The 17,917-nt window shown below is 40.8% G+C and overlaps 1 protein-coding gene across 1 annotated transcript in view; it reads left to right on the plus strand.

The window, feature by feature from the left end:
* PIGL (phosphatidylinositol glycan anchor biosynthesis class L) overlaps positions 1-17,917 on the plus strand; it is an 879,462-nt gene that overhangs the window by 379,312 nt on the left and 482,233 nt on the right. The window lies entirely within an intron of this gene.

The raw sequence follows: 17,917 nt of genomic DNA on the forward strand, positions 1-17,917 counted from the left end.
AGCTGGATACATGTCCATTTTCAGTAGAGGCCCGGGGAGAAAAGCTCCAAGAAGAAGGTACAGATAACATAATAGATGCTAAGACAGTAAAAATTACTATAGGCTTTACATATATTTGAAATAGAGATAAAAATAAAACAATTGGCTATACATGTAGTTGAAATAGAGAATAAAAATACAACAATTGGCTTTACACACTATATAAAACAGGCACAGAACTTAAGTAAATAATCTCACATGCTTCAATTGCAATTGTCGTCCTAGAGGGAAGTGGTGGAATTCTGGGGTGGTACAGGCCTGAACTTTTTGTTAGTCAGGTTTGGTACAGGGGCACAGCCAGTGTGACTTGAGGAATTCTTTGAGGTGTTTTTTGAATTGGTTGAGTGAGGTAATAATTCTTAGGCTGGTTGGGAGGGAGTTCCAAAGCCTACCAATGGAGTTGGTGTAGAGAGCATCACCTCCAGAGTTATTAGATTTGACGGTTTGTACCCGGACAGTTTTAGAAGATCTGAGGCAGGTTAGGTTGGAGTAGGGGTAAGTATTTTATTAAGTGAGGGGGTGTTGTCTGGTTGGTTAATTATCTTAAATGCCTCAGTGAGTTGGTTGATTTTGAGAATATTGGGCAGTTCTAACCATTCAAGTGCCTTTAGATTTAGGCAGTGGTGGGTTCGATAAGGCGTCCCTGTTATGAATCTGGCTATATGGTTATAAGCTGTAGAAAGTTTATTTAGCTCAGTCTTGTTGAGGAATGAAAATATTGGGGAGGCATAAAGGAGAGTTGAAAGGAGATGGGTGCGAGCTATAGTTAGTTTGGTGTGTGGGGTTAGGAAGTTATTTATTCTGTACATGGAGCCTAGTTTCTTATTGACAGAGTTAATGGTTAAGCTGATGTGTATGTCAAATTTGAGCTTGTGGTCGATGGTCACACCAAGTAGTTTGGTGTGGGAGACAGGCTCTATGATGGTTCCATTGGTAGAGATCACGTGGAAAGTAGGGTTGTTGGCGTTTGGAGGTTCTTTACCTTGGCCGATAGATGCAGAGGGAAAAATAGCAGTAACTTGGTTTTAGTAGGATTTAGTAAAAGTTTTAAATCTGAGAACCATTTTTCAACTATAGTAAAGCACTGCTGGGTTGAAACTTGGAGTTTGGTGAGGGAGATGTCTGAGCAGATCAGGGTGGAGTCGCCTGCATATTGAATACAAGAGGTTCTAGGGATGACTGAGTGAAGATCATTTATAAAGACAGAGAAGAGAAGGGGACCAAGTATAGAGCCTTGGGGAACACCGATGTTATTTGGGAGTAAATCGGATAGCTTGTTTTGCCATTGGACGGCTTGTTTTCTACCAGTGAGGTAAGCATTGAACCAGCTGATAGCGAGGTTACTAAGACGTAGTGTTTTCAAGGTGTGGAGCAGGAGTTGGTGATTGACCATATCGAAGGCTTTTGACAAGTCAAGAAAGAGAGCGGAGGATATTAATTTGTTACGGTTGCTGTTGAGTGAGTCCACGAAAGAGAGAAGGGCAGTGGTTGTGCTATGATGGGGGCGAAAACCATGCTGGGTGTGGGACAATAGACTATTTAGGGTGAGGTAGTTTATGAGCTGTTTATGAACACACCGTTCCATAATTTTGGCTAGTGGAGACAGTATAGCAATGGGTCTGTAGTTAGATGTGTCTGTAGAGGTCCCGCCTTTGTGAAGAGGGATGATATAGGAAATTTTCCAAATAGAGGGAATGGTAGCTTCAGCTATGGTTCTGTTAATCAAGATTGATATGGGGTATGCTATGGCATCAGATGCGATTTGTAAGTAGTCTGCTGGGAGTTGGTCCGCCGCCAGGGTGGTTGGTTTGAGCTTTTTCAGAAGGGTACGTATAGGAGGTGGATATTGGCTGTAAGTTAAAGGAGGGGTGGTCTTGGTCATTAGTTAGGGTTGCTGGTGGGGGGGTACAGGAAAGTTGACTGGCTAGTGATTGAATAGTCTCGGTAAAAAAAGAGTTAAAGGTGTTGGCTATTACTTCTGGATGTTTCCCAATGAGTTTCTCAGGGGTGGGAGTGGTGGATTTGCCAGGATGGGAGGAGATTATTGAATCCAGCCCAAAATTTCTTTGGGTTATGCTGATGTTTATCCTGGAGGTGACAGAAATATTGTTTTTTATCTGTAGTAATGGCAGTTTTAGTTGAGTTTCTAAGCTGTTGAAACTTAATGCGATCTAGGGGAGATTTGGTAGCTCTCCATTTGTTCCAGGCTTGGTCCCGAAGTTTAATTTTAGTTTTGGTGTCTCCTGTTAACCAAGGTGCAATTCGTACCTTGGTTCTGATAAGTCGCTTTGGGGCGTGGGAGTCAAGTATCTTAAGGAAAGTGTCGTTAAAATAAGAGACGCTCTCTTCTAGCGATAAAGTTTTTAGGATGGACCAATTACAAGATTTGAGTTCTGCAAGAAATTGGTTAGGGACAAATTTCTTGTTGTTTCTAATTAGTCTGGTTGGGGGGAGGTTAGTAGGTGGGCATTTGAGTTTTCTGATATAAGTAATAAGGTGGTCACTAAGGTCGTTGGGAAGGGTCCCAGTGGTATAGTTGTTTTTACCCTTGTTGGTAAGAATCCAGTCAATAATACTCTCTTTTTGTTGAGTGTTTCCTATTCTAGTGGGAGATAGAATATTTTGGGAGAACCCATGTAGGTTGATAGGGTGGGGATTTATGTGTTTGGAGTAGAGGGACCAGTCAATGTTGAAATCTCCTAGTATTATGGTTTCTTGAGGGAAATTAGTGGCTAACCAGCTGAGGGTTTGCTCTAGGTTTTCTAAGTTCTTTCCTGGTGGTATATAGATTACTACAAGGTTAATGCTTTTTTGACTGTTTAAGCATAGTTTTAGGGCAATCAGTTCTAGGTTGGAGACCTTAGGGGTTGGAGTGGATTCCTTATGACGTTCAGTGAATTTTTAAATATAACAGCTGTTCCCCCACCCTTTTTAGTTAACCGGTCAGCCCTAAGAATATTATACCCGGTGGGATAATTTCTTCATCCTTGGTGCTTGGTTTAAGCCATGTTTCCGATAGGCACATAATGTCAGGGGAGTGGGTAGCTAGCAACGCATGTAAGTTGTGAACTTTGTTATTAATGCTTCTTATATTGAGGTGAAATATAAGGAGAGAGCCAGCAGAACTTCCGCGAGTTAGAGGGTATAGAGCTTCGGGTGGTGCTAGGGCCTGGGTTAGGGTGGATATCGCCATCTTTAGTGATACAAACTTTCAGGTGGTCAAGTAGTCTTTGGAGCTTAAATAGTAATTTTAGATTGGTTTTAGTTGTGGTTTTCTTGGGGTGGTAGAGGGTGGGATGGACTATCTTTGAGCCTAGGGTATTGGTAGAGTAAAGTGAGGGAGAGATAAGATTGGAGGGATAGTTTGAATGAGAGGAGGTTTGTCTTTTGGGGAGGGGAATATCTGAGAGTGTGTGAGTTTCAGATTTAGTTAAAAGATAAGGAATAAGAAGGAGTGGTACTATAAAGGGGATGCTAGAGTATGTATTTTTGGCCATGATATAGTGATAGGACAAGAAGAAATATGTTTAATAGTATAGAGAGTCAGAAATGTGGGAGGGGAAAGTGACAAAGTGGGAGACAGTTGTGGTTGGTGGAATGGAATATGGGATGGGCTAGATGACCTAATAAAAGTAGAGGTAGTGGGGGCGGGTGGGATAAGGGGGCAGGGTGGGGAGCGGAGCGAGCCCGAGCGAAGCGAGGGCGAAGCGGAGCGGGGATTACACCACAAGAACTCAGCAGGGTCCTAAAGGTATCTGGTTTTAGGTGCAGTAGTCAATTTTTAAAAGTAAATGCTTGCCTTTTTCCCTGGATTTACTGTTTGGGAATAAATTTACAGAGGCTGATTTTATGTGAGGTACTGTCTGATTCCCGCCAACGGAGCACGTCCTGACTAGGAAGTGTGGCTCAAGAATTGTTATTTACCCTAAATCTCTTTGGGTGTTTTACATCTATTATCAGTTAATTTATAGTAGTTGGTAGGTGCATTCGCACTTGGAGGGAGTCCATAAGATCAGCGTAGGTAGTCTAGGTGCCACGCGGTGAGCAGTTAGCTTGGGGGGCTATCTAGGATCTAAATAGGGGAGAGAGACAGTGGTTTAATTTAGTAGTAAGTGACTTTACAAGGCTAATAAGACTCATGCATTTCCCAAAGTTGTTGCCTTTTAAAATAATATTCAGCAAGTGAGTATGACAAAAGCCAAGCACCCCTAAACAACAGATAACAACACAGAAATACGTTTTATAAGTACCAGAGTGTCCTATTAGTAGTCAAAGGCATCAACCAGTATTGTTCAGCAAACATTAGTAGCGAGTAACAACGACGCCAACAAAGTATTCAAGTCTGCCACATTTCCATAGGAGTCTAATAGTTACATTAATTAAACTCTATATGTTTTACAAAGGAGAAGCAGTGAATGTAGTTGTTCTATATTACAAACACAAACATCTTACATTCACAAAATAGGAGCCCCACAGGCATTCATTCCAGTTCTTGTGCAAAGATCACATTGTCAGGCACTATCATAAGGTCAGCAGTGTCGTCCAGCCCCCTGTTAGTGTAGCAGGTAGAACCTTGGAGCATACGACACATTTAGTTGCCTGGGTATTTTTATTTTTCATTGCTGTAGTTTTTGCTTGCATTTCCTGGTATTTTATGACCATGTCTGTTAGTACATCAGACTCTATAGTCACAGTGTGTAGCTGCTTCACTGATTAATAATACTTTTGTCCTTTTTTTTTCCTTTGAGTACTGTATCTGTTCTTTGTTTTTTTTTTGCTTTTTTTCTTGCTTTCGCTTTCTTTATTGATAGTATTTGATGATCCCATGTGATTAAAACTTCTTCACTGTCAATAATGCTTTGTGGTTCCTGTTTCCAATGCTCCTTCACTACTTGCACGTTGTAATGTTTGCACAATCCCTAGTGCAATAGTCTTGCCACATTATTGTGCCTTTCAGTATGCAGACTCTCAGCCGTAAGTAAATTGCAACCAGCAATTAGAAATGCAGCTGTTTTTAGTTTTGTATTACTAAAGCCAAGCACTAAGGCCAAGACTGTTTTTTAAAGAGGCTTATAGAGAGCATCTCTTCAAATGTGAGATGCCTAGGAATTTACTCCTGCCTGTTCTTGGTTCCAGAAGGTATAGAAAACTTTGATCTAATTTTGGACATTATTGATTTCAGCGAGCATACCTACATATCTGTATATCAAATTTTGGTGGTAACTTTGCAAGGAGAGCCTGAGTAGTATTTGTGGACTTGGTGTGGATGCCTTCTGGCACATCATTTTCTGGAGTTTTCACTGGAGGTTCATTAATTCCCTGATCAGGGCAAGAGACTAAAAGCTCATTTGTTTCACTTAGGGATGAGAGAGGAGCACCAAGACCAGACCATCATTCATGTGGGGCACATAAACCCCACCAGCCTAATTGCTACCTGACCCCTCTTCCAGCTGTAATGCCAGCTATAGCTGCTCCATAGTAATATGTTTCTTTGTATCCACACTTGCCAATTCACTTGGCTTCAGGCCATGTTTCTGCATGCTGTACACCTCACACTCCTGTAAGTGATAAATTGCACTGAAGTTCACCAGACTGCCTCCTTCCCCAAATGATGAGCAAGTTGACATCAGTCACTCAGTCCCACCCTCCCTGTTTGTCTCTTCCAGTGTCTTGTGCCATGGAATTAACACTGATTATATGGATTGTAGTCAGGGTCTTAACCCTCTTCACCACAGAGCCAGGCACCCCGGAGGTTTTTTTTTTTTTTTTGGTTCCCTCTGGATTGGTAACACTATCTGTACAGAAGTTCTGCTGTTTAGTCTCTTCTCTGCAGCCTGAATATTTAATAGGATGTTAACCACTGTGGGGAGCCCTTGCAGGAGAAAGGCCTCCATATATTTTCTTACCTGGACGAATGGCTTAAGCTGGTCATGCCAATGGATTCTCAGGTAGTGTCTTTGGCTTGGATACTTCCATGTTTATAGGTACTAGGCATCTTTGTAAACTGGAAGTAATAGTATCTGTCTTTTTATTGAGACAGGACTGGAAGCGTATTGGTGTCAGTCATTATTTTCCGTCACAAAGAGGGTTCAGGTGGTCATGGCTCTGGTATTCCGCCATGATATTTGAGTTCTCCTGTTTCTCTTGGACTTGCTTTTTGTCATGATCTTCATGTTGCCTTTCCTAATCCCTGAGAATGCAGGCATTGAAGTGAAAGGTGATGTGCTAGGGAGTGGAGGTTCACCATGCACTGAGATAGTTTTGTTTTGCTGGCAGATCCCTGTCACTAGGACTTAAGAGAGGGAATGTTCCACCATTTTCTTTGTAGGTCTTCCCTTCCTACAGCACAGCCCTTTGACATTCTTGATGACCAGTGCTTCACAAGCTAGGTTGGGTGGCCACCTTGGCTCCTCCAGGTCCAGATGAAGGAAGGCCCTAACGGTTGGTTCTCCACATCAAACATCTAGAGCTTTGGGCAGTGCTTTTTGCATTGAAAGCTCTGGAAGGAGAGCTGAGATTACAGCCCCTCTTGTTCAGTTGAGTGCACTTTTTGTACGTGTTTGTAGATGAAGGCATTGTCTTTATAGGCATTCACATCCAAGGGGAAATGAGTGTGCTGTTGGATTTCCAGACCTGCGGTTTCAGCCCTCTTATGGAGATGAAAATTCAGGAATCCTGTTTGGACATAATTTTTCAGCATTTGGACACCATAGAGATTAGCCAGTTCATCACATAGGGAAAATGGTCTTTCCCATTTTCTACCTAGTTCAGCGGGGCAATGAGAATTTAGTGATAGACACATTCTTCCTTCCATAAGGAATATTATTGTGCACATTTCTGCTGTTCTGTTTGATTCTACTCCTTATTGGAAGATTCAGAGAAGAGAGACCAAAACGTCATATTTATTGCCTCCCAGTGGCTGAGGAGGGTATATTTTCAAGTTGTTAGGTTCCTTGGTAGTGCAGAAACTATCCCATTGCAAACTAGAGAAACCTTTCTTGGTTGAGAAAACAGCTGGCTCTGTATCATTTCTCACTTAGATTCCCTGCTCAGCCTAATTTCAGAGATGATATAGGCTAATAGAAATTATTACAGTCATCAGATTTATTTTGCTAAGTGGTAGAGGGTGTTGTTTGGTAAGTCTGAAGGTGTCCCTGATCCAGGTAAGAATTTAGTCGCTGTTATTTTCTGCGCACAGTGCCGAGTCATCTCTGCACATAATGACCTTATGGAGGACATAGTTATTATTCAGCACTTGCTGATTAAGCCGTCCTTCATGGATGTTCTGCAGCTTCACTCATCTATAAAGAACCCTTCTGTTTCTCTTCTTTGTAGCATGAACTTCAAGATTGGCAGATTTGTCTTTCCTTTGTTAATAGACATCAAACTAGGTTGTTTGAAGCTAGTCTCTTAGAAGGCACTGTTTTTGGTAGTCATCATCTCTGCTCATAGTGTCTCTGAGCTTTAGGTCTTTATTTGTAAGGGAATTTATTTGTTCATCCACAAACATTGGGTATTCCCTAGGGCTACCTCATGTTTCCTCCCCAAAAAGGTTTCTGAATTGTCCTTATGCCATTCACCTCTCATTTTCTTTCCAGAAGCAGAATCCAGGGGAGTCAGTGTAAGTGAGTGAAACAAACAGGCAGACACAGTCAGACTTTTAATGGCCCATCTGAAGACTCAGGATTTACTTAAATGATTATAGGAAGACAGAGCAGATATTCATCTGTTTTGCTCCAGATAGAGTTGGACTTGTAGTAGGTAAACAAATCCATTCTAAATGGATTGCTAACCAGGCTATGCTTTACCAACAGGTGGCTAATCTTCCTTTGAAGAATGTGGCTGTGAAGACCTCTCCACCATTCATAACTGAAAGGCTACTGTATTGAACCATAACTGTTTTATTTCTTGTTTTATTATTTGATAACTGAGTAAATGAGGTAGGTGCAAATGCCTGTTTTTAGGAGTGACCTAGGAGCACTGTTTTGTTAAGTGACTTGCTCAGTCATCCACTGAGCTAATAAAGACTGATGGAATCAAACCAAATACTGTCAAGTGATGCTTGTTTAACAGCTGGTAGCCTTAATCCTGTTTATTGAACTGGAAGATGAAACTTCTAGTGCTTGTTTAAAAAATGCTGCCCTTATTAACACTTGTATTAGTTGCCATTTGGTTGTTGTTTTGCACTTTCATCACCAAGTGTTATTGTTTAGGCCACAGTTCAAGGATTTGGGCCTTCTTTGTCACTATGGTGCTTTAGGACTGCTTTTCTCAGCCCTTGCTTTTAGGCCTTCTTTTAGCTCTGGCCCTCCATTAAGTTTAATTTTCACTGCTTGGGATTCTTCCCCACAGCTGCCAGTTGTAGAAGGCTTCTGATGCCGAATATAACGGGTGTATATGCACAGTATCAATTAATCTTGTGGAAGCCTTTTACAGTGGGTACTTAATTACCCTCCTGCCACTTTCATTTTTGACAATCTTTACATACCGAGTCTGTGAACAGATTTTTCTCTTAAGTTAGCAGGTGTAAAATATATTGTGTACAAGGGATCTGGTACATATAGTCTTCTGCTGAAATGTCAACCAGTGATATTGTCCGTGGCATTAGATCCATGACTATAAACCTGATAAAATAAAAAGATTAACCCACAAACATACAATCAGTGCTACAAGGGCAAGCCCCGATGTGTTGTTCATATTCCCTTTACTTGCATGTAATTACTCTGAAGCTAAGCACTCTGAGGGAAAGTGCAAAGCCCTGTCTCACAGCTTTTTTTTTTAACTTGCAGTTAACATACATTGTGAATTTCCATTTGTTTGACCAAATAAACTCAAAGTTGACTGAACAGCTGATCTTGCTATGCTCAGCCTTGCAAATGGGATGCATATTCTCACATGTTATGCATGTTTTATTTCCTGCTTTACAGGTTGTGCATGCTTACTGAAAGGGGATTAAATGAAGGGATGCATGGGTCTGAGTTGGTCTGCTAACTTGAAATGTGATGCATGGGATATGCTGGCATGAGGCAGACATGCCCTTCATCATAGGGAATGAAGAAGAAGGTTTTTGCTGAAGTGGGGATAGCAGAGGAGAAAATCCCAGTTTTTCCATGCAAACAGCTTCCTCTCAGATGAGATAACCTGTTATGATAAGTATTTATTTGTTATTGTCTTCCATTATGGTCTACAGGATTTTTTGCAATTATTACATTCCTATGATCTCTTATAGGTATAAGTTATTACAGTTTAATAGCCAGATATGTACAGACATTAGTAACAGAATAAAGTGAGAGTGGGAATATAGTTAAGTTTTTTTGTTTACCTTTTGTTGTGGAGTAGTGTAGACTGCAGATTTCTTCAGATTTGTCCCACTCTTTGTCTCCACTGTGTGTAATTACTCCCCTCCCATCCAATTGTTTCCTTTTTTCCCCATCCTCGGTATGAGGGTCAACTGAGAAGAAACATTAGGAGTGGATTAAGTTTTTTCTATTTTTACAGCCCTTTCCACTGCACACACACTGCAAAGTGCTGAGTACCCAAAAAATATTGCCCCTAGTGACTAGTAGTCAGCATCATCTATGATCTGTCCTTGCTTTACCATCTGACATGCTGCCTGATTTAGACCATTCAGACATATCATGGACGATTAATGTTGATAAGATGAATCCAGTCTTGGCAATGCTTAAATTCACTAGATTAGAGATCTATGTTTATTGAATTATTACTCAAGACATAGGCAAACATATGTTTATATAAAAGAAAACAAACATTGTTAACATGTTCACAGTTACAAACATACATCACATAAATTCTTTTATAAAATTATCATCAATACAACATTAAATGACTTGCTCAATTCCTGCCTTCCATTAAACTTCACTCTTCCTCCAAAACATTATTCTGCATGTATTGTGCCCAGTTTCAATTTTCCTATGTAATTTGCTCCCACCCTTTTCTAAAGATCCCACTTCCAGTTGTTTATATCTGTGTTACAGTTTTCACTGCTTCAGTTATAGTTGGTTTAGAGTTTGATTTTGATTTTGATTTTCTAGTAATTGCTGTTTGGCAGTCACTAGAATTAAACTTAATAAGGCCTTACTATGAGTAGACGATTCAGATCCTGTATCCCAACTGAAAGAAAATAATTTCCTTAGTTATGTATCCATTTACCCACCCAATATTTCTGACAGAGTATTTTTTAGGATTTTTTTTAATCTGCCAACTCAGTACACTCCCAGACTATATGTTCCCAGTTATGTCTTCCTTCCCCATAACACCTCCAACATTTGCCATCTATCCGAGGAAAAAAATTGTATTTTTTTTTTGGTAGAAAAATACCTAAGCAAACACTTCCAAGCAAAAATGCCAAGTCTTCTAGACTTTGTTGCATAATTGGGAGCCATATGTATGTCCTCCCATTGTTTTAGTGCGACTTGCTTCTCCAATATCTCTTCCCAGTCTTTTTTAACCTGCTCTGATTGATTCCTATAGTTAATGTGCATGTTTTATTTAATGCATGATTCCTATAGTTGTAGGGCAATATTTTATTTGCCCTACTAATTATCCCTGTTTTAACAGCAGCTTCTGTTCTAAATTCAACTAAAACCACATCCCTTTCTCTTTGCCTATACACTGATATCAGTCCATGATCGGGGAAGACAGCCTCTAGCCTGCAGTCCAAATGTCATCTTGCCTCCTCCCATTCTATTAACTTTCCCTCCTTAGCTATTTGCTCACAATACCTTGGTTCTTTTGCCAGCTTTCTGTAGTAAATTCCATTCCCTTTTTGCCTGTTCTGTGTATCCCTAATTGCAGTCATCCCTAACGGCAGAATGTCCTTTCTCCATTTTTGTGTTGGCTTAGTTCTTACAGTACTTCCTACATTTGTGCTTTTTTCTACTACTTTAGAAATGTAATATTTTTCATGACTGCTGCTGTTCTCTTTAAGGATCTGTATCCAAAATCCTACTTTCTCCTTATTTCTTGAATTCCCTCCTGCTTCATCATCATCCCTTTCTGCTTTGAATAATAGCTTTCTGCCTGAGGTATGTATATGAGTTTTTACTGTATAGCTCTAAAATATCACTTCAAATTTTGTAATCCTAAACCACCTCCTTCTATTGAAGGATCAACGTATCCCACTAGACCCTTGCACACTTTTTTTCCCTGATAAAATCCTTCAACTGTTTATTAATTACTGTCCACAATTTCTCCTCAGGTTGAAAAATATGCCTGGCCTGTACATAAAACTAAAGGGACTAAAATATTTTCACTACTTGTATCTTGCTGTCCATATCCATAAACACATTTTCAGTTTCTCAGTTTTTGTGTTGTATTTTGTTTAGGCTCTTCCCAGTTATCCTTGACTGCCATAACAGAATCCCTTTTAATTCATACTCCTAAGGACTTAATTTTATCATGTCTCCATGCTGAACCAATTCATGCATGGTACACAGTTTATAGCTATAGCTTTTATTTTGTTTTCATTAATTTTATGTCTGAAAATACTTAAAAGTGTCTCAGAATGTTCCACAACACTGAGATTCACTTTTCTGGTTTTATTGGGTATAAAATAATATAATCTACAAATAAAGCCAATCTTTCCTTATTACAATACCAATTATGTACTTGAATTTTTGAGTCCCTTATTTTTCTTGCCAATGGCTCTAAATATAATGCAAATAACAAAGGGGAAAGAATACACCCCTGCCTGGTTCCTCTGTTCAGACAAAACCTGTCAGAGAGGAACCCTCCCACTTTATTTTTTTCCTCCAATCCGTCATATATCCTCCTAATTAATATTATTATTGTATCAAGGAATACAGATACTTCCATTGATCTACTCATAAAATCCAAGGTTACTCTGTTGAATATAAAAAAACACCAAACAAGTGTTAAAACACACCAGACTACAAAGCCAGCGAAAAATGGAGGGGGGGGGGGGGCTGACATTTTTGTGTGTCTTTGGCAGACAATAAAACTTAGCCATTGAGATTCTTTCTACATTAAATTTATTCAGGGCATCTTTTCTTGTAAAATAGCTCAGTGTTAGGCCTTTAGCTACTAGTTCTTTAAACTTCATTGTAGCTTGATAGAAAACATCAATATTTACTGCCCTATATACTTGGCCATCAGATAGATGGTCCATACACATTTTCAAGTATTGTTTCTAGTGCATAACAACAATTTTTCTATCTTCATCTGAGGGTTTTATAATTATGTCTGATCTTTTACATAAATTTAATAAAGACAACCATTTATTCGTACTCATGTTATACAAAATGTCTTCTCAGAAGAAAAATCTTTCAAAACGTTCTCTAATGCAAAATTAAGCATCTTAGAAAATTGCAAAGTCACCTAGTTATTAAATGCAGGTATAAAGGTGCTAGTATAAGTAACCATTTCAGTATTTAAAGTGTAATATGCATTAACATTTTCAGCTGTTTCAAATGAAGAATCACGAGAGAAGAAACCCAGCAACTCATCTTCACTTGCAGATGCACTTTCTTCATTAACTGACATACTTTCACCATTACATTCAAAATAATTAACCAAATGCAGTTTTCTTGTTAACTTAAACACTTCTGCTTTAATAAAATGAGTGGGTAGAGCTGTTGGTATAAACTTTAAACCGTTCTTCAAAACAGCTGTTTCATTTTCACTTAAATCAACCTCAGATAAATTCACAATGCAATTATTCAAATCACATCTTCTTATACTGCCCACTACTGTGCAAACATGTTTAAAATCAATATTTAGTCCTTTTTATTTTGTTGTTTGAACTGTTGAAAGTATCTGTTACCTTCATACGTCGTTTAAAACTGTGTTGTTGGTTGCAGCCATTCTGCTGTCTTCTCTGTTATTTCCCTTGGCCCCGAAATGTATTATTTATGTAATTAGGTTGTTGTGGAGCAGACAAAGGTGGATAGTCTGTATTTTCATTATCAGAGCCTGCAGAAGTATTAGTTCCAGCTATAGAGGCAAAGGAGACATTTTGGTGTTTCTTAGATCTCCCAGAAGCATTTTCAAAGCCTCTGGTACCTCTCTGATTGGTTACCTTTTTAAAAGCCAAGCCATAGTCATAGTCTCTAATGTCTCTTTGTAACTTATTGATTTTGCGTGTATAATTTCACTAGAGTTTTCCTCTAACTTGATATTTAAAGAACATAACAATTGTTCAAACTTAGAATCACCCAGCTGCCCAGATAATTCATCAGAAGCAGCTGCAATTTCAGCCTTCACTTTAAGTTGTTTTAGGGTGTCTCGTTCTATCAGTATAAGCAGCCATTCCCTTACACACCTGTGGGAGGCAGCAATCCATATTTTCTCAAACTCTAGTTCAGTTACATCAGAGGTATCAAAGGCAGCAGAAGGATTCTTTACAAAACGTAACCCCCTAGGGGTAATGTCTATATCCAAGTATCTCTGCAAGCCTAGAATGTTATAATGTAAGGCATTTTCTCTAAACAGCAGCCGTTCACGTGACTCTAAATTAGTACAGTCAGCTGTTGACAAATGTACTGTAATTAGCCTTACCCACTGCATTAAAAGATTTAGTAGATCTTTTCCCTCTTCCTTCTTCTAACAGATGCTCCCAAGTTTTAACAGGGGCAGCATTGGATATAGAAGTATTTGGCTCCATCTGGGTTTCACCAACTGGACGAAATATAGCAGAAACAGATGCATCATCTCGAAAAATATGTGGCAATTGTTGCAGCGATCCACTGGCCATCTCTCACCATATAAAAAAACACCAAACAAGTGTTAAAACACACCAGACTACAAAGCCAGTGAAAAAGGTGCCACTAATCTTGTATTAAATAGTTTATTCACACTGAATAACAGTCTGGCGCCTCAGCACAGCCTTCTTGGAGTTACAAAATATGCCACACCGTACATCCTTTTATATATATATATATATATATATATATATATATATATATATGTATATATATACACACACACACACACACACACACACACACACTCACTTTTCCCTCATATATCCTCCTAATTAACCTTATTATTGTATCAAAGAATGTAGATACTTTCATTGCTCTACTCATAAAATCTAAGGTCACTCTGTTGAATGCTTTCTTCACATCAAGATCCACCAACAGTAATATTTTCTTACAGTCTCTTTCCCTCTGGGATCATCATTGTTCTATTACTGTTGTCAATTTTTTGCCTCCCCTCCACAAAACCATATCTATTCATTTTGGCAGTACATTTGCCATTCTTTTAGCTTTTGTTTAAAGTTGAAATGGACCTATATGAAGCTGAGTCTGATAGATCTTTACTGTCTTTAGGTATTACAGCCACCACAGTTTTCTTTCATGATGTTGGTGATGTCCTTCAAGGATGCATCTGCAGTCCTAACATATGGGTTGTCCTGCCTCAGGCAGCCCTTCGGTCGGCCGGATTCCAAAGTCTGGGTCTGGCCTCGGCTGATGTCGCACTTCACCCGACGTCATAGCTGCTGTGAATTGGGTATAAAGGCATCAGCCGACGCCATTTTCCTCAGTCTTTCTTGCCGCGCGGTGCCCGAAGCAGAAGTTGTTCGCAAGTGCCGGTCGGTCAGATCCAGAGATTTCTACTACCGAAGACTTCTAAAAAGCTAAGTACCCCGTTGGGGACTCTTTCTTGCCTCAGCCGATGTCAGAAAAAGTAAATAATTGTTTAACTTGTGGGAAACAAATACCTCATAAGGATTTCCACTCTTACTGCCTTCCTTGCTTAGGCCCAGACCACGACGTATCAGCTTGTCTAGCCTGTGCTTCCTTCAACCGACGGACACTTAGACGTCGGTCGGAGTTTGCAGAGGAGTTTTTTGGTCCCGCTTTTGCTTACAAAATGCCGTCGGAGACTCCGACTTCACAATTAGCTAAAAAGCGTAAGGAAAAGGACCGACACTCGCGGTCCGCGGTTTCGGCTGAAACCACGGTTAAGCCAACCGCGAGTGTCTCTGTTTCGGCTGAAACCGAGACCTCGGTTCTTCCTTCGGCCGAAAGCTTGCCTCCGACAACCGAGGCCTCACACAGCATGGCTGAATCTGCTACTGAAATTTCTCCTGCTGTAGCAGGCACCCAGGATTTATCAGATACTATTCCTTTAGACATAACTACTCCTGCACATGGAGCTGCTAGGCCCCCTGCATCTATGTCTATCAAGGCTTTTTCTAGGGCTAAAGCAGCTAAATCTTCTAAGGCCTTGCCTGCTAAAACCCCCTCACACAGGCCTACTTCTAGTTCCCAAATGCTCAGCCTGGCTGAGGATCTCATTTCTTTGATCAGGGGATCCCAACCTCACCCAGACCGGGCCTCTCAGCCCCCTCCAGAGAAGAGGCCTGGAGCAGAGCCCCCGGACCCAGTTTCCACAGACTATTCCTCGGATGATTCAGAAAACGCAAATCCTCCAGAAGGCCCTTATTCTCCATATGAGGATTCTGATGCAGAAGACTCCATTCCTTCTGCCTCTCCTCCTGAGGAATTTTCTTTTGGGGAAACCTTAAATGCTATGAGAGAGCAATTTCAATGGCAGGGCCAGGATTTTTCAGATTCAAGGAAAAGGCTAAGGACCTTTTTACATTTACCACAGCATAGGCCTTTAGCCATTCCTCCAGTACTAACAGTTGTGGATGATGCATTTAATGATGCCTGTACTGCCCCTGACTCTCTTCCCCCGGCCCCTGCTAAGCCCGACAGATATTACAGGGTCCCAGACACACACTTTCACTTGTATAAGGCTCCTATTGCAGATCCTGAAACCTTTTCACAGGGCCCCAAAGCTGTAGCAGCTGCCTCTGCCAAAACCCCTCCCTCTGAAAGAGAATCTAGAGCATTAGAGAGATGGGGTAAAAAAGTTTATACTTCTGCTACTCTTTCGGCTAGGGCCTTAAACTGTCAATTCCACATGATTCAGTATCAGGAATTTTTGTTAGACCAGCTAAATAAAAAACTGTCCTCTCCTGAACCTATAGACCGTAAGTCCCTTCAGGATTTGGTACATAACACTCAGCAGGTCAGTAATCATTCCTTAAAATGCGGCTATGATGCACTGGAGGCTTCCTTTAGATCAGCTATGACTGGAACAGTGATCAGAAGGCATGCATGGTTAAAAGAGCAATCCTTACCAGACCATGTAAAGTCAAAGCTCCTAGATGCTCCCATGGAGAAACAAAGTTTGTTTGGCTCCCCTGCACAGCAAGTGCTAAAGAAGGTGGAAGAAAAAGCAAAATCTGTCCAAACAGTCAAGGATTTCTTACAGGTCCAGCCTCCGAGGTTTAGTAGAAATTGGCCTTCGAAGAATTGGTCCTTTCCAGACACCTCCAGAGCACAGAGGGGCAGAAATAGGCGCCCAAGAGGCAGAGGTCAATCCAGAGGTGCCTACAGAGGACGTCAGTGGCAGCCTAACAACCAGAGAAGTACTGCCACAGATCCAGCTACTACCACTTCCACAGGACAGACACAATGACTTGACTCTGATACCGCCTACCAGGGAACAACTGGAAGCACCATTAGGCGGAAAGCTAGCCTTATTTTCCGTAAACTGGCATTACATTACAGGAGACAAATGGATTTTACAGACAATAGACAAAGGCTACAGGTTTCACTTCCACACTCTTCCAAAAAAGAGAGGAATGCCAAACCTACCACCAAACCAAAAAACAAACGCTCTAGGACAAATCAACCACTTACTAAGGATGAGAGCTATAGAAAAGGTACCGCCTATGGAACAAGGACAAGGATTTTACTCCAGACTTTTCCTGGTACCAAGGAAGGAAAACCAATGGAGGCCTATTCTCGACCTGTCCGCTCTGAACACATATCTCATTGTTCCAAAATTCAAAATGCTGACCCTACAGCAACTTCTTCCCATGCTGGGCAAGGAGTCTTGGCTGGTGACTCTAGATCTCAAGGAGGCATACCTGCACGTCCCTATACGACCAGATTGCAGAAGATACCTCAGATTCCTTGCAGGATCAGAGCATTATCAATTCTCAGCATTGCCCTTTGGCTTATCTACTGCGCCCAGAGTATTCACGAAATGCCTGGCATCAGTAATTGCTCATTGCAGGCTTCAGGAATTCAGATTTATCCATACCTGGACGACTGCCTAATACAAGCGGACAACAAGACCAAATTAACAAAAGATTTGGAAAAGGTTATACAACTACTGCAAGCCCTGGGATACACAGTCAACATGAAAAAATCAAGGCTGGTACCATCCCAAAGGATAACATTCTTGGGTGCAGAACTGGACACTTCAAATCAGATGGCATTTCTCACAGCAGAAAAGCAAAAGCAACTACCACTCTATTTCATGGCATTAACAACACAGAACCAGCTTACAGCAAGGAAAGTCCTGCAAGCCCTGGGTTACATGGCATCCTGCATAATATTGATTCCACATGCCAGGCTGCATATGAGGAAGTTGCAATGGTACCTAAGGAATATATGGTCTCAACACAAGCACAGTCTAGAAGCCCAGATTCCAATAATTCCATGCCTGAAACAAGAATTCCTGTGGTGGGCTCAGGCCTGTCAGTTGAACAAAGGCCTGCCTTTCCACAAACCTCACCCAAGCCAGACTATCACCACGGACGCCTCAGACCTAGGCTGGGGGGCACACATGGTGGACAAGTGTATACAAGGCCTATGGACACAAGACCAGCTAAATCTACACATAAATCAAAAAGAGATGCTGGCAGTGAAACAGGCAATTCAGACATTCAGACCGTTTCTTCAACAGGGTCATTTGCTGATAAGGACGGACAACTCAAGTCTAAATCTCAAAATGCACGCACTCGAGGCCCTTCTCAGTATGGAGAACATCGATGTCTGTGCTGTAACTGAAACCTGGTTCAAGGCTCCTGAGA

This window comes from Protopterus annectens, chromosome 13.part0, assembly GCF_019279795.1.
Source record: "Protopterus annectens isolate FY-2018-M chromosome 13.part0, PAN1.0, whole genome shotgun sequence".
Lineage (NCBI taxonomy): Eukaryota > Metazoa > Chordata > Ceratodontiformes > Protopteridae > Protopterus > Protopterus annectens.